An 18,701-nucleotide genomic window follows, 5' to 3' on the forward strand; every position below is an offset into this window, starting at 1 on the left:
ACGATTCACCCTAGAATCAGACAATCCAATGTCTCCAAATAAATAAAAAAAAATCATCAACAGTCATTCAAATTCCTACAGGCCTCAATTAGCATATTCAATGTCAAAATATATGAATGAGAATTAGAAAAATAGAAAGATGAAACAAATATTGCTATTGGGATTGTTTCCTAAAGAAAATCTCACCTCTGTAATAAGAATATGGCAGCAAACATCTGAAATAATGTCCTTTGGACAGATGAGACCAATGTAAAGGTGTTTGGTCTTATTGCACAGTTCCATAATAGTTCAACTTAAACCAAAAACAGCACAACATGTCATTCCAATTGTCAACCATGGTGGAACTGCAGGACCTGAATATCTTGCAGTCTTTGACTCGACAGGAAACCTTTCTATGTCCTATTTTACTCTAAAGTAAAATGGAAAGTCATCTGTCCAAAAGCTAAAGTTTGGTCAAAACTTGGTCAACAAAAGGACATTGAACACAAAGCAGCCGCAAATCTCAAGCGGAATGGTTGAAAAGGGACCATATCAGTAATGTGGTGGAATGGCCCAGTCAAAGTTTATTCCTCAACCCAACTGAACCCCTGTGTTGGAAACTTTTGAGAGTGCAGTGAAACAATAAATATCTGGAAACGTCCATGAACTGAAGCAATGTTGTAAAGAAAAATGAGCTGAAATTCCTCCAGAATGATTTAACTATAGAATTATGGGGTGTACTTAGTTCTTTCAATGCCTATGATCCAGTGTATATCACTGCTATACTGTTAACAGCAATTAAGGCAGTTGGACATTTATGTTTTTGTCGGTTATGGTTAAATCTCTGCTACCTTATGCTGGTTCTAATCCTCCACAAGATCTTCCCAGCTTCTGAGCGGAAACAGAACAGAAATGAGACTTATTCCCACCATTCTGCCAAATTACTGTCACTGTGTTGAATGGCAGACACGGGGAGCTAATACACATCGGGCGAATTAGTATGCCCCTGAAGCACTCGGTGCACTTTGTCAGGAGGAGAGGTGATGTAAGGAGGGATAAGTATTGCAGTTTCCCACCTGACCTGAAGGATCAGCTTCCCCCCGCACAGCGACACAGTGCCCCCTCTGGGCCGGTAATGGAGCATTTTTCAAGGTGATTTATCTGGATTGTAATGATCTGGGAGCATCAAAGCATCTGGGTTCTTTAATGAAAAGCACGTTTTATGGCAAGGTAGGTGCCTATACTTATTCTGTATGCACAAGGCTACAGTGAGATAAAAATGGGTAATGGGACAAAATTCTTTTACTAGTAATAAAGTCAGTTAGGTAATTAAGAACATTGCTTATCCTAACTTTACCCTTGGATTTTTGGCTTTCATTTAAGGTATTAAGTTCTACACCACCTATCTGTTGGCTCTGGCAGTCTAGAAAAACTAATAATTCTTGTTCCTCACCTGAAGCACATAAATCAAACTTGTGTGTCGTATTCCGACAAGCATTCCTGCAAACTTTCTAGCAAACAATGCATCTATAGCAACAAAAACAAGACAGATGTTGAAGTTACAGTTGTGTTTTAAATGGTATTAAATGTATTTATAAAGAGCACGTCACGTTTTTCTTCTTTGCTGACAAGCACAGCATGCAAATCAAAGGTCATGAATACTGTAAATGCAAGTATGAAATAAAGGAGTTGCACATATTCTCTGGTCCTGCAAACATGTGCAAACATTCCTCAACACAACTTGTTAATATTTTATGCAACTATAAAATCTATATTGAAATTTTATGACTGAAGGTTATTACTTAGTCACCAGCAAAATAATAATTGTTTTCTTGTAGCATGTTAGTACCTGTCTAGTATGTTAAAAAAAATAAAATAAAAAACAAGAATATTACATGGGAAAAGAGCAAGCCTGGACTAATATAGTTACATTGTAACCTTTTATACTTTTAAAAATGCGAAGAGTAAGCAAAACTATAAGTGGGACATCATAAATACCCGAATAGTCATTACTTCTCTACTGCTATGCAAAGATCATTATTAATAAGCTCAGTTAATGTGTTAAAGAGCAGACGATAACTACATATCACTTTAATTTTATTTTGGATAAGAAGGTTCAAAAACTTTAGTTCTTTCTCATCCGTTACAAAAAGGAAACAATTATGATTAAGATTAAGGCAAACGTTAAGAGGTGCATTCCCTTTTCAACAACCATAACGCGCACACACACGCGCAAACACTCATCTAAAACACAGAGCTGTGCTTGAGGGTAATTTTTTGGCTTTAATAAAGTTTACACTGAACAACTAATTGGACAGATTCTAAAGAATTTTTGTTTAGGTAGATGAAGGCAGTTGGACGGGGAACTTGCAAATTCAAGGATCTCAATTTTATATTCATATAGTTTGAGCCAGAAAATGACTCGGATGAGCCATGATTAATAAAAACAAGACTGAAACAAGTGGTGATGAAGGTAATATAGTTTTCAGAACAGAACGGAACGGAAATATATTTATATACCTGTTTAAATGCTGAATAACATGGATGTTAGCTGCTTGTAAATACAGCCGTTACATTACATTCCAGTAGAGAAATGATATAAATCCACTGTACCATGCTTTAATCACAGAGCAGCAGACTTCATTTACTGTCTTGTGTAAAACTGAATCAGGTGCAGCAACTGAATGTTCATACAATTTAGTCGCTGCAGTGTTCTTTATGTTGGAATTAACATTGTACCTTGGATTATGCTCCATGTCCAGCCATGGCTGAGCTTCCTTGTTCTTGACCGTCATGGTGGATGCGGTGGCAGTCTTGTAGGTCTCAGCAGGATGTGAAGGTGGCTCTTGAAAATCAGATCTAGTCTGATCCTCTTCATGAATGGCTCCCGTGCTGAATTATCCAGAAACCTTGTGGGTTTCAACATGTAGTGAAGAGTTTGTTTTTCCTGTAACCATGCAGAGTACAAGTCCACCCAAAGAACAAATGAGAATAAAAATAAAGAACGTAATGTTTTACTACTTTGAGTGCAGAACATAAATTCAACCATGCTATGTTCTCTAACCGACTGTGATGTCCACAGGTCCATCAGCAAATAGATGGAAAGTGTGGCAGAAGGATTTGGCAGCACATATACTAATTTAGTATATTAGTGCATTGTAAGCTTCAAGCACAATATTTTATCGAGGGAAAAAACAAAAACAAAGCACAAGTTAGGGGCACCACTATTCAAGCTCTTTGTACAGAATGAGACTGCAACTAATAGTGTAAAGTTATACTCAAAGTAACAAAATAAATTTTTTTTTACTTGCAATTCATAATGTTCCACAGTGATTAAGGGATTTTTCAAACATGTAATCATTTGATTTCAAGTCTAATTTGTTCTTTCAGTTAGTAAAAATTTGATTTCTAATTTGAATTTACATTGTTTTACAGAAAATATATATACATTTATTTTTGCTCCATATGGCCTTGCTCTATTTTGTCTAAGTTTATAGAGAGTGAGACAAGTAACCATGCAGCAGTTGGAGAGTTGCAAGTTCAATTTCAGCTTCTCTCATCGACATGTTGATGTGACCTTAAGCAAAGTACTTATTCTGCTTACTGGGTGGAAAAATATGACTAGTCACTATTATTACAACAGTGCTGATTTCCCATTTAGTAACCTACTAAAGACCTGTACACAGCTAAAACCACGATTCTCTTGTCAGAGAGGAACTCAAACTCTTTTACCTCATGTAACTTATTTGTCCTGACCTTGCCCTTCAAATTAAGACAAAATGTTCTTTTAAGGTTATAAAATTAGAAGCGTTCCTCATATATATATATATATCTATATATATATATATATATATATATATAGATATATATATATATAACACTGGAATTCCTTTTATGAGGCCCATTGTCCTCGGTTAAAAGAAACAACCCACATTTCTGCATTAAAAAGGTTTTGTATTCCCTCCTTGCATTTCAAAAAAGATAACTACCATCTTAAGTTGCTATGGGTCCTTTTGTTATATTTTTTTTTAAAAAGCAAGAGAGCTATAATTGCTAATAGAGCAATTTAATATTTTTAGTCTAGCTGCATAAAATGTCTTCAGAAATTTTAATTTCATGCTTTTTAAAATGGTAATACAGCATAAAATGAACCATTAGTGGTAACCATGTTTTTGTTCCAATGTTTCCTGAAAACTAGGTTCAGTTTGTTTATTTTCCTGCATTGTGTCTGACATCTGTCTGTTTCACGATTTCTTGGCTCAGCTCACTCTTTCATTCCCAGCTGAAGCAGTCCAAGTTCTACATATGTATCCCAGCCCAAGGCCCCTGTTTGTGATGTGTGCTGTAGAATGTGTGCGTCATTTGTAGATCTGTCCTACCTGGCATAGTGCACACCGTCCCTTAGGACACTCTCGTGTGTGTGTGTGTGTGTTTGAATCCTTCCAGCTGTCTCCTCTGATCTATCCGTTCTGATGACTGAACATCAGCGATTCCCACTGGGCTGCTACCTTTAGGCAGCCACCCAAACAAAGACGCACATTTCAAACAACAATGTTTAGGACTGGAGCCAAATCGGACTGTTAGAAGTGGGAGCCAGCTTATTTGATGTGGAGCAAGACTGCTTACATATGCGAAATCAATTTAATTCCAAGACATTGATAGAGATAGGAGAAAAATCAGCAGATATTAGAGTTTGATTCTAAATAGTTTTAGGTGGTATTATAAGCATTTTGTGGGATACTCATAATACTCATACTCATTGTGGGATACAGCAGAATTGTTTTAAATTAGCCACATTGGAAGGTTTTTGAGCAGCAATGGACCAGTTTAGGTCATGCCACAAAGCCTCAGTCCAATTTCAGTCTGGACTTTTAATAGGCCACTCCAAAACCTTTCAGAGGTAGAGTTGTTGGTATGCTTCTGATCATTGTCCCACCACTTAAACCAAGTGTGCCTGACTGCAAGGCTATAAAACCAGATAACAGAATTCATGGTTTTCATCAATTATGGCAAGTTGTCCAGGTCCTGATGAAGCAGCACTACATTACAATGTGAAAAGTCTCTGTACTGATGTTGGATTTCTATAAATGCACGACGGTTGACTGACATGGTAACTGTCATGTCTGCTTGTATTGGCCTCCAGTGTTTCTGTTTGTGATTAAATGTTCATCTGATACCCCTGGGGCAATCATGCACTAAGTGACCATTCAACCTAGTGCTGCTCTGCTTAGCAAGGCAACACATGCAAGATGCACTTGCATCATCTGAAAGAAAGCAAATCTATGAAATAAAATGTAATTTATAAGGAAATAACCCCTCTACAGATGAGAAAAGCCTCATTTCATTAGGACGAATTCTGTACACTTTTAAACAGAACAAAGTTTATACTGTAGGAAACGTGTGACTTGTGTCTCTTAAGGAAGTCAACTTCTCTATTCCACCCCTATGCCTTTTCCTACAGCTGTGCAGGTGCGAGGGCGACAAGATGCCATTTAGCTTCACTCACACACACACACACACACACACACGCACCCTGGCGCATGCACAGATGTGAGAACTCGCGGCTTCCCAGACCGTTTAGATTCCTCTTGTAAAGGAAGTGTTGACAGAGAGCTACAAGTGTGGAATCGGCAGCGAGTTAATTAACGGCAACGTTTTCAGCTCCCCCCAAGGAAAACAACACCTGTAGGGGAGGGGACGGGTGTGTGTGAAATCGACCTAACAAGTACAAAACTGGAGAAATCTCACCCATATTGAATATGCATTGGAGTACCACGTGGTGCAAATAACAGAGTGTGAGCTAATTCTCACTATGCATGACTTCCTGCTTTAAAAAAAAAAAAAAGGCACATCATTTATAAACCCATTTACACTTCCTGAAGTTGATTCTAATGAATTGGCACCAGAAACGTTTGAATCAAATATATATATATTTTTATATTATTCTGAAATGCCACGAATTAGTTTATTCTTGACGTCAATGAAAAGTGTCAGAGGTCAGCCATTTCAATTCAATTTTGACCAACTTTGATACGTTAAAATGACCAACTTTGAGTCTTGATCAACCAAAAACATCCTAGTGACTTTGTTCTGGAAAGTGATATTTATCCAAGCCTGACAACTACGTTTCCTTATAATGTACACTAAGTACAATATAGACAATAAGTTGAAATAATCCATTTTTAAAGCTTTTAAATGCTAGGGGAAAATCCCTAGCATTTAAAACAGTAACAAAAGGAGGTTGTATCATGATTATCTGGAGCCGCTTTACTGAAAGCCTTTCTGAAAATAATAGAACGAGGAAATGTCTTAGGGGGCAAAAAAATCTGAAAGGAGAATATTTTGCCTTCACCCTGTGACCTTAAAATTCTGAATAAAGCTCAATAGCAAGAGAACGTTTTCTAAAGGCTGGCACGATTGTTCCTGCTTGCAACTTATCAAGGGTGGCCAAATTGCTGCAAATCTGTAAAGAAAAAGGTCCCAGAATTTCTCCAGTAACATTAGAGACTAATTTTGATGCTTGATAACGGGACCTGGGGAGATGCAACGAGTTCTCTGGTTTTAAGAGGCAGACACTTTTCCCCACATTGGGCCATGATAAATGAAATTATTTTTAAAAATTTGCTTTTTTTCCCTATTTATTCAGGTCAGCCTCGTATTATATTAAAATTTGATGAGCTGAACCATTTAAGTGTGACAAAAACAACTGAAGAGATCTGTAAGGAAGCCAATCTGCTTTTACAGCACTGTGAATAAACGGCTTGCTACTGATTAAAATTAATGACACATTCAGGGAATACTCCTCAGACTCCTCCACTGATAATTCAGCAATTAATATTTTCTAAAGTTGAATTACCAAGAACTCTGTGAAACTCAAAGTTGCTTTATACACCAATTCAGAAAAAAAAAGATTACAACTCAAACAGTTTTATACAGTCAAGGGAATAACTTGCAAAACTTAGTCGTGGTACCAGTCTATTAACTGGACATAATTCATTCAAGTTGGATATTTTTTTTTCATCTTTTTAAACTGTAGTCTGATTTGACTTTGAACTGAGGTGGTCTAAAACATAAGTTCTCAATTCTGATCTTTGGGGCCTACTTTCACTGCCACATGTTTGAAAATTGTCTTTGCTCCCAGCACGCCAAATTCAAATGATTGCATTAATCCCCCAGAATACCATCAAGTTCTTCCAAAGCCTTTAATCACCCATTCTTTTCATTTGTCAGTTGTGTGGCAGCAGGGAAGCACTTAAACATGTGTGACAGCGGATTTTAAGGGCCAGACTTGGCATTAAACAGTTTACTTTTGGACTTGCTTATAACACAATGTCTACACTGCAAGATTTACTTTTTGGGAGTCGGAGAATGCAGCCAACATTAATTGTTTTAGTTTTAATTCTATTCAAAAATCAGTTTGGAACTAGTAAAAAAAAAAAAAAAAAGAAAAGATTTTTTTTTAATATATGGAAATGACAATCTTTAAAAAAAAGAAATCTGCAGTCTTCAAGAACCAGTGTCCGCCTCCCGTTTAGTTGTGTCCCTCGTCCTACACAGTTGATTAAAAGGCTAACTGCCTCACTAGCATGCCGTCAAGCTCTACGGAGCTATGCTAATTAGCTCATATTGGAGCCAGGTGTGCAGAAGCAGAGAGACACCTAAAACTTGCAGGAAACTGGTGCTTGGGGACTCGAGTTTGAAACCACTGGTTTAGTAGGTTTTTCTTTAGCTTAACTCAGGCAAGAACCCTCACATAAGGTAGATAATAATTACTTTTGGAAAAACATAGCAAAACGTTTGCAACATCAATGCAAGTCACTACCAAACAGAGGAAATAAACCATCTTTAACGCACAAGCATATAGAGGTGAAAAATGTGTGTTTAAAACGTACCTTGACATATTTAGCCACGAAAAATATGCCGAATCATTATTTGTTCACTTCTCAGTTTACTAGCCTTTGGTCCAAGTTCAACTCATCTGCCCTCTCTCTGTCATCTCGAGTCTTCTTCTTCTCTTGGGGTTTATTACGAATTGGCAACAAAAAAAAAAAAAAAATGGGTGCACGTTACCGCCACCAACTGGAATGGAGTGTGAACTGAAACATAAAAAAAAAAAATAAAAATCCTATCCTTCCAAATAAACGAGCCAATCTCAGATAATTTATTAAAGCTTAAGAATGAGAACGATCAGCTATTAAACGTCTCTGTAATATATCAGAGGAATTTAATCTTATTTTCATTTTAGGAAGACTGTTCATCTGCTCAACTCTTTCATTGCCTGACTACCTCTTACCTCATGTTCCTTTTGGCACTAATCATCTCTCTTTCGCTAAGTCCTACAAAACTACCTACCTTTTCTTTCTTCTTCCCATTGTTTTTGCCATCTTTTCTCATTTTCTTCCTTATGACGCTTTTTACTTCTGTTCGACTCACTTTTACAATCATTACAACTAAAATGTGTACTGTAGACTGACTCCTTTGCAACTTTATCTGCCGTTTCATGTCCTCTTCAATACCAACATGAGCTGGTATCCATCTAAATAAGACAATTAATCCCATATGTTTGATTCTAAACAGTGTTCATTATATTTCCATCAAAATGTCTGGTCAGGAATACTCAGGAATGGTGTACGCTGATCCAAATATTTTCTTTGATACATCTGTATATATTTTTAATACATACATAGTATTTCTCTGATTTTCTTCCTATTTTTTTAATGGTGGTTGGCAAACAACATCATCATGTTTGGATCATTATTCTATAAACTCTAAAACAAACAAGGAAAAACACACACACACACACACAGTCACAAATCAATCTTTATTAAAAGTATAAGGTTAACATAAAACCCCTTGTTGGTTAAACCGTTGTGTAAATTTGACAAATGTCAGTTTTGCTGAACTCATTTATAGCTTTCAAATCTAAATGTGCTCATGTAAAAGTGGTCACTTAACATGAGTTTTCTTTTGAATTAAGACATCCTCGACTTTTCTGTTTCAACATTAGCAGGCGCTCAGTGAAAGGCTCCAAGAATTTTATAGCCTTATGTTTTCCATTAGTTAATTACTCTGACGAGAAAATGTCACATGCTCCGTTTTAAGTTTGCACTTGTTTCACACGGAAAGATCGGTGGTGCCAAGCTCCTCGACAGTTTTGAAATGAAACTCTTGAGATGGTAGAAATCCCAATTGGTCTTGTCCCTTGCAAACTAGTAGCTACTTACTGCAGGTCAGATATTAACTCACAATGTCAGACCTCACTTCAAAAATTCAAGTTATGTCAAACTGATTATTTGAAGTTTTAGGCTGGAAAGACCAATTTAAGTCCTCTTGTGCACTACATATTTATTTTAACTCTAATTGCCTTCGCTGATATCTTTCATGAAACAAAGCAGCTGCCCTCGCAGATTGTACAAACGAACTCAGGCAGCGACTGGAGACAAAAATCGATTTGATGACTAATTTTGTGCAGCGGCGTGGACACGGGAAAGAAGTGACACACTCACTCTTGAATTGCAATGGAAAGAGGCGGTGTTTATGTGTCCTGTCGGCAGCAATGGAGAGGGAAAACATTACATCACAGCACATTTCAAAGCAATCAGAGGCGCTTTGATGAAGCCAGCGTGCTAAATTATTGTCCTGTCTTTCTTTATACAGATCTCTGCTGCTGAGATAACACGGCTGGACCAGCGGAGAGCCGAATACGAAAAACAAACAAAAAAAAAAACGTGGAGATCTGAAAACACGTCCGTCGTTTGCTTGTGACTTGTACGCCATTTGGCCGTGCACCAAGATCAGACGCAGCTTCCAAAACGATATATTACCATTCAACTCTACAAACGAGTAATCTCACGAGGTTGCTTTCCACCTGATCTGGCAAATGATCTGGGTTCAAAAGACGGATTTCTAATGATTTTTACCTCTAAACTACAACGCAAGGCCTTTTGAAAGAGATAAAGATGAGAGAGGTTGTAAATAATTAAAAAAAAAGAAAGGTTAAAAAAAAAAAGGCTGAAATCTTAATTTGTTTGCCCCACATCGGGAGAAGTTTTGATAAGGCTTTCATTTCTCTGCCGCGATTAAATTTGGCAATTTAAGAGAGGCAATGATAGCAAGCATCCAAAAGGCCTGCTGGTATCAGCATGGCACACAGACAAATGGCATGCTTCCTTTAAAAAAAAATAAAAAAATCCAGCAGATCGAGGATGGTTTGACTAACAGGGAACATACAAGCACCTCCCATTAGAGTGATGTAGAGACAAGGCTTTCTGAGCAAGATGAAGGCAGGATTCAGAGGTGAAGGTGTATAAATTCAGGGATCAGGAAGAATAAGAGTCAGAAAAAAAGGGGTGATAAAATGAGTCACTACAGAAAAGGCCCTAGCGCTTTGCCTTCAGATTATCCTCGGTTCTTTCTGTGCTTGTTTGCCGATACGATCTGCTCTACAACTCCCTCTTGGGCAGCTTTTAGGTTCAGCAGTAGCTTTAAAATGTGCATAAAGCGGTGGTGCTAGAGACCTGTGGGAAAGCCGACTTAAACGTCTTCCCTATGCAATATAAATCAGTGCTGGTCTATGCGAGCAAGCGCGGCTATATTTAGGGGGAAGAGTCTTCTCCCTCGATTATAAAAAAATGAGCACAACAATTAACATTTTAAAGGTATGCCTGCAAAGAAAACCGGCTCGCTGTCCCCCAGCACAGCACAAATGGCACAGCATCCCGCCCTGCAGTTGGATGCCAGCTTTGTTTACTGCATATCTGAGGAGTTTGACACAGTTTGGGTGGAACACATTCTTAAGGTTCAAGCGTAATTCCTCGGGGAGGAGAGGGGGAGAAAAAAAAAAGAAGTAAGATTATGAGAAAATGATGAAAAACCGAGCAACATGCTGCAGGAAGGCAGTATTTCGCCAGTGTTTCAGTGCAAGTAAGCAACAAAAAAATAAATAAATAAATAAAATATGTTGCACATTTCAATCAAGAGTTGTCAAGAGTGTGGGTCCAGGAATGACAGAAACGTGAAGGTTGAGGAAGTGATTTGACTCAGATTGTGTGCGATTGCACATAAACAGCTGAAGATATAGAAGTCTGAAAAGCTACAAGAGACCCGCCATAATTGTTTTCCCACGTTCTTGCAAACATTGACGCTTTATAATGAGATATTAACATGTAGGCAGCCAAAAAAGTATCTATTGGGTGCAGAATTAACATTTTAGATGGTTTTCGGTATCAATCAATGAAATCCAGTGTAAAAAACTGTATTCAAAAATCAAATAATTAGTTTATAATAAAAAAAGCTAATCTATAATATTTGCATAGGCCAGAATTACAATCAAGTTCACCTTCTGACAAGACAAAAACCCTTAACATGCACCCAGAGCGACAGTGGAATGGTTGAGATTGAAGCACATTTATGTTTTAAAATGGCCTAGTCAAAGTCCAGATATAAATCCAAATGGAAACCTGTGGCAGCCATTGAAAACTGCTGTTCAAACGCTCTCCGTTTCATGAAATGTGAGGAATCGTGATGAGGAGATTTGGCAAACACTTCAGTCTTTGCACGTTTAAAGGGTGGCAGAGACAAAACAGTAAAAAGTAGCTGCAACCGAAATGGCCCTAAAGAGCAAGACACCAAAATGCTCAAGGGTGGAGGACGGTTTTTGAAAAGTTCAGTACATTATATTCTGCGGCGTGCCGTCACAGCACCACAGTCCCAAAGAAACAGAGGTACACTAAAGAGAGAAGCCAAATGTACCATCACGCTCGTAAGAGTGAGACCAAAGGCAGGATCCACCTTTTGTTCTCTTTCAGGCGGAAAGCCAGCCTGCTCACATCCAGAGCCAATTCTCATCACCGCCGCCATCTCCAACGCTCCTCAGATGGTTGCAGTGAGTGCTTGTTCCTCCGGGACGTTGCTTACCCTCACCTCTAAATCTGTTAAATGATAAAACACAGAACTCTAAGCATGTTCGAAGGTCAAAGCAAATCGTAGCTAAATAGGCTCTTCACTGGGCTTCTCCCTTTTTTTTTTTCTTTTTTTTTTATGAAGATTTGTCGCTTCAACTTCGATTTGACGCGTACGAAGCTTCGAGAGACATGAAATACCACAAGTGCCTCATGGGCGCCGTAAAGTAACACAAAACGGCAGTGTGTGTTCACTCGCGCTGCCATTTGTCAGAAAGGCCTTGCAGAACAATAACACTGTATAAAAACACAGGGCTGGGCTCGCAGTCAATCGTGCTCGTGGCCTCGCTGGATGGCGTTCCGTGACAATGCCATTCACACGGCCCGAGACGGCGGGCAGAAGGCTTTCTTTTGTGGACCTGCCAAAGGATGTCATTGTACCATCGGTATCAAATTAAACCGCTCGTGTTCTCGTCCCCTCGTGGCTTACTGTTGCAGACACCGATACTTGTGTCTGCAACAATAAGCATTACCGCCGTCGTTTGCTGCCCAGAACAGTAAGACCGGAGTGACAGATGAAAGCCCACCAGCCACTGCGTTCCATTTGTAAGCTAAGTGCGCAACCAATGGCTAAAGTCTCACTTGTAATCATCGTCTCTGTCAGATAAGTGGCAGAGATTTAAAGTGTGCTGTTTTTTTTTTTCAGTTTAGACAAACAGTAAATTCTCGTGCTGCACGAATTAAGGAAGTTGGGAGTAGAGTGACATTTTGGGGTAGCAGATAATAATGGGTCTAACTTGTCTCCTGCACCTGAACATCGGATCTACGCCAAGCTAGCTGCAGTCCCACGTTGGGAAAACTGATTCCCAAACAAGGTGTTCTCCTTTCACTCACCGTAGACCCAACTGAAGGCCAGGGTGGAGTTGTTAATGGAGGTTCATCAGATTAGCTTGATACAAAGTAGCGTTTCCTTAAAAATCGATCCAGTTACTGTGACTGATTCCAGGAGGTGTGTTTTCTCTGTTACCAATGCCACAGATACACATTAAATGTTGTAGTCACCCTTAAAAATGTGACTAAAACTTATATATAATCAAATCAAATAAAAAAAATTTAAAAAATGCCCTTTGCCTTATTTTGGCTGTGATTAGAGAAAACTGTTTAAACTACATTTTAAGTCAGTGCAGACATATTTTTCTACTTTGGGAGTAGCAGGTCCAGGAGTTTAACCAAAACATCTGTGATTTTGGCTTTTTGTCCAACGTTTTTGTCATTTTCTGAATGACAATCTATTTTTCATGACTACATTTAAAGAGTTGGGAAGTAGACAAACCAGTAAATTGAGACTCTTTGCTTTTGTGCATGAATATTTTACAAACAATATATGCTTAGTAACTATATTGGATGTTGAGTACAAGGCTGATGAGAGACCTCAAACTTCAGGGTGTGCTCTTGTATTTCCAACTAAATTTGAAATTGTAACTTCCTAGAAGAAAAAGAGCATTTTATACCAATTATACCAATGCTGCTGCCTAAATGAAAATTAAATGAATGTATTGTGAAGAAGGTTATGTTAGAACTAGTTCTTGTAAATTGAGTACTTGCAGAATAAAAACCAAGTCGGTGGTGATAATGGTGAAAAACCAGATATCTTCACTATTCTGGGGAAAGAAAGCTATCTTAAAACTTAAAAGGCACGTTCTAATGTTTCAATGAAGCCCGAAGAGCATTAGTCTTTTCTAGTTATTAATCCTATTAATCCACATATGTGGTTTTGATAGCATGACAAAGTGATTCAAAAAATACCACATGTAGAGCAGTCTGCAGAGTAAAAATATCAAAAAAAAAAAGAAAAAAGAAAAGAATAATGAGTAAACAAAACGAAACCCCAAGACAAAACAAAAATTCAGCCATTAGGAGCTGAAAGATCCTCGAGTCTCACTGGGAAGCTCGCTGTACTGTAAATATGTCCCTCTTGGTGGGAATCAGTGTAAAAGGCAGCTAGCAGCTGGTGCTTAGCGGGGTCCTGCTGGCCCAAGCACACAACCGCCTCAGCTCACTGATGAAGACAGATGGATTGGGCCACAGCCCCGACGCAGGAAACACACCCCCGAGTCTGCAGATTAGAGCCGAGCATCAGATGAAGCGCCGATAGCCCGCTGAAGCAAAGACAGCAGCAGAGCGAGCAGAGAATCGTGTTCCGCATGCACGTACCTCCTTCACGTGAACTTTTGAATAAGGTCAGCTGAATGGTAATGTTCCAGTAGAGTGGTGCATGAGGAAGGGCAAATGTGTTTTTTTTTTCTAAAAGAAATCTTGAACATCACACGGGTTTTCACAGCTTAAACTGCCTCCGTTTTTTTTTTTTTTTTAAATCTTGCTTTAGATTGCCCCTATTATTCACACATTAACAAAGCGTCTCTTCAAATTGTTTTGGATCCACGCTAGCTGCTGCTGAGAATGCTTGGCTCCAAAAGCGAGGTAAGCCAGGTTTGGCCTCAGGAGGCAGATTTCCTCAAGGTAAAGCTTGGAAACAAATGCTCCCACGTTCCATTTTACAATTTTGCACATTTGTTGGTCATCCCAATAAAATAGATTTTTAAAAATGTGGAAAAAGTCCCGGTGCCAGTCAATTTTGCACGGCTCTGCAGCTGTAAGACAACAGGTGGTTGCATTTTGTATTTTCAGGCACAAAAAAAAGAAGATAAAAAAAGCAGAAGGGGGATTTAACTGTTTTCCCATCCCAATAGATTATTGGAGCCTTGCTTACACATACAAAAGAGCAAATTACTACAAATAAATCCCAAAATACGCAATCTTTGTGGACAAACTACAACGTTCAAAGGGTAGTCCTTGCCTCACGACATTGATTGCAGTTTTAAGAAAAGCGCTGCAGACCGCCAGCATATTAACAATGGATGCCTTTTGATTGGGCTCCACTGCTTCAACAAGTTTCAAAAAAATCTAATCAAAGAGTTACCCTGACAGAAAGCTACACACACACACCTCCACTTAAAATAAAAGTCCGCCGCAATCTTTTTCTTCTACAGCAAAGAATGGAAATCATTAAGTAAGGCACGTATATAAAGAATTATAAATGAGCCAATTAGAGGCAGGATGCTGCATGAAATATTGTTCCCTCTGGATTACTGCTTGGCTGAGGCTGGCCCAGAGATGGTGGAATCGGTTCTGTCTGCAGGCCAGATCTCGGCTTTGACCTAGACTTTAACCTCTGAAATTGATTTGTGATAAAGGTTGTACTGCAGTAACTGACAGCTCACAGAATCCATCGCCTTCATGTACAGTGTGGACACTTTTCATTACAGCTGGCTGGGCTGCTCCTGTTCCCTTTTGTTACCAGCTCTGCACAGTCAGCTGATATATATATATATATACACATATATATATATATATTTTTGGTCAAATTAAAAGCCAGGGTGAAATAGGGATCACCAGTTTTTCATGTCAAATTTGTTAAGATGGTCGGCTTAGAGGAAAAGATAAACAGAGAAAGAGACTGACAGACGGATGATTGGAAGATAATCTGAATAGATAGAAACTGACAGATTCACAGATGAAAATATAAATGGAATTACGAAAAATATTTTTTAGGTGACAGATATATTTGACAATAAAAAAAAAAAGCAACCAACATGTCTCCATCTGGAATCCTTACCATACTTAGCAGGGCCAGAAAAAACTTAAACTTCCTTCTTAATGCTCACTTTAAGAAATCCTCAGAGGACGCTTTAACTTCTTTTAAAAATAATGGGACCTTAACACACAAGTCTTGACAAACTGTGCTGGTTCAGCAGGCTCATTAAGGAGCTAATAGATAATTACGGTTCATTGATGTATTGGGTCTTTATAAGCCTTTGTTTACTGGATTGCTTACCATAAAAAAAAGTTAATTTTGACAGCCCAACCGCGAGAGAAAAAAGGTACTTTTTTTTCCTTACCTAACCCCTTCTTGTAAAGCACCTCAGGCAAAAGTAAGAACAGATTTCTAACCAGCATGTTGTTAAGAATCTGAGCTAATGAGAGCAACAGTGGTGCAGGGAGGATAGTTTATTGATTGGTAAATCCTCTGCTGGATGTTTTACAGTTGGCTCATGTACTCTGAGTAGCAGTGTGCAGAGAGGATCATCCAGCCGGTGGATCAGGAACAAATAATGCAAAGAGAATTAAAGGCAAATTTGATGTGTAATAATGCACATACATACTCAATCAGAATCAGCGCAATCTTTTTACACTGTGAATGCAGTTGTGACTGATCTGATCCGATACCGGTACTGAGCTGGGTTTGAGGCGGGCCTCCTCCTTAGTAGGTTCCAAGATGGCCGCTACAAGGACACACCCAAAAAGGTAACAAACTGAAATACAAATGAAGAGGTGGCCAAAAGCTATTGCTGAGAATGCATGCATTTTTTTATTCAACATGTTGACAGTGACCAAAACCTACACTAAATGCTAACTAGATTGAAAAATGTCAGTAACGACAGATGTCAATACTGGAAAGAAAGAAAAAAAAGACGCTTTGACACAAAAAGTTCTGCAATCCAAAGAAACAGAACTACAACTGAAATAGGAGGCTTAACCAAATTCATAATGGGCAAAATTATGAGAAGAATTCATATGCAAAGACCTTAAAGGCAATGGAAACCCAAAAATAATCCAAATGCAACAAACAAGTTTGAAACAGATGCGTTATTGATCCAACAGGAACATTTTTCTCAGTAAGAAAAAGTGAAAACTACTTCCCGTAGGCTGACCTAATGAAACACAGTTCAGGTGGGCGAGTCGGAGGTCAAACTACTGAAGCAGAGAGTTCAAGCTGGCATTACTGAGGTTGACCTGACCAGGCAAAACATTTCTGGCGAGCGACCTGGAGGTCACCGGATCCAACAAATAAGCCAACTTGTGTGGAAAGCTCTAGAAACTAAAACCGCAAAAACGTACGGATCGTGACAGAAGCACCATTTTGTTCAGCCCAAATGTAGGCGCATGAAGTAGTCGCATTTCAGTCTGCAAAGTGATCTAATGTTACAGTATTGATGAAAGAATCAAAGGAGGTTCAAGCACCGTATTACAAATGATACAAAGGAGTGATTTTCAGCTGACGCAAATAAGAAGAAGAATAAAATGAGGTTCTTGGCTCTGCTGCAATTATTGTGAACTTCTGTACAGTATTTGTTACTTATCAATCAATTCTTATAGAGCGCGAATAAAAACGTTTTGCTCCATCCTTTTATTTTCGAACAGATCAATTGCCCAACAGTTTTTTAATGGGGTAAGGATTCACACAAGAAGGAGGCAGCTGAGATGTTTGATTTTCCTCTCTTATGCACCTAAAATTACCAGCACCTAACAACGCATAACCCCATTTCACACCTTCCAGGTATGAAACGGGAGCATCTACTGCAGTACGTTTCGTATCGATCGTGAAATAATTCATGCCTGCTTTGACAGTGACAGTCCGTGGTTTACAGTAATTTTCAAATTTATACATGTAGCAATCCGTAAGAAAATGTGCTTCATGTCTCCAATGTATGAGCAGAAGGTATCTTAGTATCGATCAACCAGCCTTGATCTGTCATATTTTATTAGATTCTAAAAGGCGCAAACCAAAACTAATTGGAAACAATTGAAATCCAAAGTTTTCAGATTAAATACATTTGAATTAAACCGTAGGTAAGATTTTAGAAACTTTATCCCTTTAAGAGTAAGCTACAACAAAAAACAAACTGGTACGCCATGGTTCAGGAACATGGCTATGAAATAAATGGCAAGGCATAAGAAAATGTGGATCAGTGACTTTTTTCAAAGTGAAATTGACAAATGTATGAGACGACCAAAGGGACAAATCGACCGTAGAAACACAGGGTTAATAGTCATATTAGTTTTAGTCCAGTTGAGTCTTAACACAGACTCAACTACAGTGGCTTGCTCAAGTATTCATACTGATTGAACATAGTCCTATTCTTTGTATATTACAACCACTAACAATAAATCTCAGCCTGATTAACTCGGTCATAAACTCCATAAGACACTTTTGTCCCCACAGTCACTCTCTTGCTAGACAAAGAAAAGGCCCAAAGACTTCAGTCAGAGAACTATGAGTTGGAGGCCCTGGAGATTACGGCGGCTGTCCAGAGGAAAGTCGAGAAGCTTGGCTGGCAGAACAAAGACGGCGAATTAGACTAGCAATATAATCTCAGTTCAGCTTTTTTAAACCCATGTAAATAATTCCTTCAAAAATAAAAATAAAAAATAATAATAGTGTGCTCTTCTTTGTTAATGCATTGTGTTTAAATGCTAAGTATGTTTATTTTCAGCAAAAAACAAAAAACAAAACAAAAAACAGAACAAAACAAGTTTGTTTAATTATTGTATGGATCATAATCTTATTGTAAATGTCAACGTCATTTAGTGTTTTCCTTCCCCCCAAAAAAAGAAACAATTATCGTTGTTTTCATTGCGTTGTCTTAAAATGTTCTCTTCACACTTCAAAATGTAAAAGAAACAGCAAAAAAAAAGTAGAAAATTCAGTTTTTGCTTTTTTTCATTGTGTGCATAAATAAAACAAAGAAAAACAAACCCAATTAAAAAGGAAATGGAAAAAAAAAGGAAGAGGAAAAGGATGTTTTCATTCTGTGTCCTAAAATGACCTAAATTCAATTAAATTTAAACATGTACATATACATCCCAAAGGAAAATCAAATATTATATATCTGATTCTCCAGAAATGTAAAAAACATTCCCTTTATTTTTGTTCCGATGAGTCAGTGCCTCACCACTGGTCACTGGGCAGCAGGAGCTCCC

At 38.3% G+C, this 18,701-nt stretch overlaps 1 long non-coding RNA gene across 1 annotated transcript; it reads right to left on the bottom strand.

Annotated features, from left to right (window-relative positions):
- Positions 1-820: 820 nt before the first annotated feature.
- LOC106916706 (uncharacterized) lies at positions 821-8,546 on the bottom strand. The gene is made up of 3 exons (XR_001418043.2): positions 7,872-8,546; positions 2,719-2,926; positions 821-870 (listed from the first exon to the last, which is right to left on the bottom strand). It is a non-coding gene; the product is annotated as an uncharacterized LOC106916706 (long non-coding RNA).
- Between the last annotated feature and the right edge of the window lie 10,155 nt (positions 8,547-18,701).

Source organism: Poecilia mexicana, unplaced genomic scaffold (genome assembly GCF_051168715.1).
Source record: "Poecilia mexicana isolate PSO_F unplaced genomic scaffold, ASM5116871v1 scaffold_23, whole genome shotgun sequence".
Classification (NCBI taxonomy): Eukaryota; Metazoa; Chordata; class Actinopteri; order Cyprinodontiformes; family Poeciliidae; genus Poecilia; species Poecilia mexicana.